The sequence below is a fragment of the Rhincodon typus genome, chromosome 2 (assembly GCF_021869965.1).
Source record: "Rhincodon typus isolate 14 chromosome 2, sRhiTyp1.1, whole genome shotgun sequence".
In the NCBI taxonomy this organism is placed as follows: domain Eukaryota; kingdom Metazoa; phylum Chordata; class Chondrichthyes; order Orectolobiformes; family Rhincodontidae; genus Rhincodon; species Rhincodon typus.
This window is the reverse complement of record NC_063333.1, coordinates 280777-282807: the sequence shown is the minus strand read 5'-3', so window position 1 is coordinate 282807 and position 2031 is coordinate 280777.

Here is a 2031-nt window from a genome sequence, read left to right as displayed (position 1 = left end):
CCTGGGTGGCAACTTTCAGTGATCTATGCACATGGACACCGAGATCTCTCTGCTCATCCACACTACCAAGAATCTTACCATTAGCCCAGTACTCTGTATTCCTGTTACTCCTTCCAAAGTGAATCACCTCACACTTTTCCGCATTAAACTCCATTTGCCACCTCTCAGCCCAGCTCTGCAGCTTATCTATGTCCCTCTGTAACCTGCAACATCCTTCCGCACTATCCACAACTCCACCAACTTTGGTGTCATCCGCAAATTTACTAACCCATCCTTCTACGCCCTCATCCAGGTCATTTATAAAAATGACAAACAGCAGTGGCCCCAAAACAGATCCTTGAGGTACACCACTAGTAACTGAACTCCAGGATGAACATTTCCCATCAACCACCACCCTCTGTCTTCTTACAGCTAGCATTCAGTTTGAGATCGAATGGGTTGGAAATAATTGTGCTGAATAGGGATAATTATGAAGTAATGAGGGTAGAGCTGGCTGGAGTGGACTGGGAAAGGAGTTTAGCAGCAAAGGGATAAACTTTCCATGGATAACCCAGGGAAACTGAGCATTGTATCAAATTGTAAGAAAAAAAATGCCATGTGGCAGAGAGTAGTAGTAAGCCAGAAGATTGGGAAAGTTTTAAAAAGCAACAAAAGACAATCAAAAAAATGAGGAAGAAGAAGATTAATTTTAAGGGATTAACTTACAAGTAATATCAAGATGGACAGGAAGAGCTTCTTTAAATATATAAAAAGGAAGAGAGAAGCCAAAGTGAACACAGGCCCCTTAGAGAATGAGGCTCAGGAAATAATGATGAGGAACCAGGAAATGGCAGTGGAGCTGAATAAATACTTTGCATCAGTCTTCACAGTAGAATACACTAATACCATTTTAAAATCACAAAGTAATCAAGGGGGTTAAAGGTGGAGAGGAAATAAATATAATAATTATCACTAGAGAAAAATTGCTAGAAAAACTAATGGGTCTAAAGACCGATACATCCCCCAGACCTGATCTGTTGCATCCTAAGGTATTAAACAAAGTAGCTGCAGAGATAGTGGATGCTCTGGTAGGAATCTTCCAGGAATCCTTGGATTCTGGAAATGTTCCAAGGGATCGGAAAACTGCCTCTCTTTAAAAAGTGAAGACGACAAAAAAACGGGTAACTCTAGGCCAGTTAGCTTCGTGTCTGTTATTGGGAAAATGTTCAAGTCTGTTATAAAGGATTCAATGGCAGATCATTTAGAAATAAATAATATGATTAAGATAGTCAGCATGGCTTCATGAAGATCAGAGAAATCAGTGCCTGAAAGATTTATGAGAATTTTTTGAGGAGGTAATAACCAAGATAAATAAAGGGGAATGGTGGATGTAACATACTTGGATTTTCAGAAAGTGTTTGATAAGCACACATCAGCTACTCAAAAAGAACCCACAGTATTGGGGGCAGTACATTAGCATGGAGAGAGGACTGGCTAACTAATAGTACACAAAGTGTGGGGATAAGGGGGCATTTTCAGGATAGAGTGCCACAGGGGCCACAATTATTTACAATATATTAATAACTTGGATGAGGAAGGTGAAGGTACTATTGCCAAGTTTGTGGGTCAAATAGGTGGGAACAAGAGTGGTGAGGAGAACACAAAAAGTCTAAAGAGGGATATATACAGTTAAGGTGAATGAGAAAAGTTTGGCAGAAGGAATATAATGTGAGAACATATGATATTTGTGCACTTTGGCAGGAAGAATACAAGAATGCAGGAGCTGAATATTATTTAAATGGAGAAAGACTGCAGAAAGCTGCAGCATTGGGGGATTTGTGGGCTGTATCCATGGATCAAAAAAAGTAAACATCCAAGTTTAGTGGAAATACAGAAACTAAATGGAAAGTTGGTCTTTATTTCAAAGGGACTGGAAATTGAAAGTAGCAAGGTTTGGCTAAAACTATATAACGTATTGTTCAGACCACACCTGGAATACTGTGAGCAGCCTTATCCAAGGAGAAACAGACCAGGTTTGGAGACAGTCCAGAG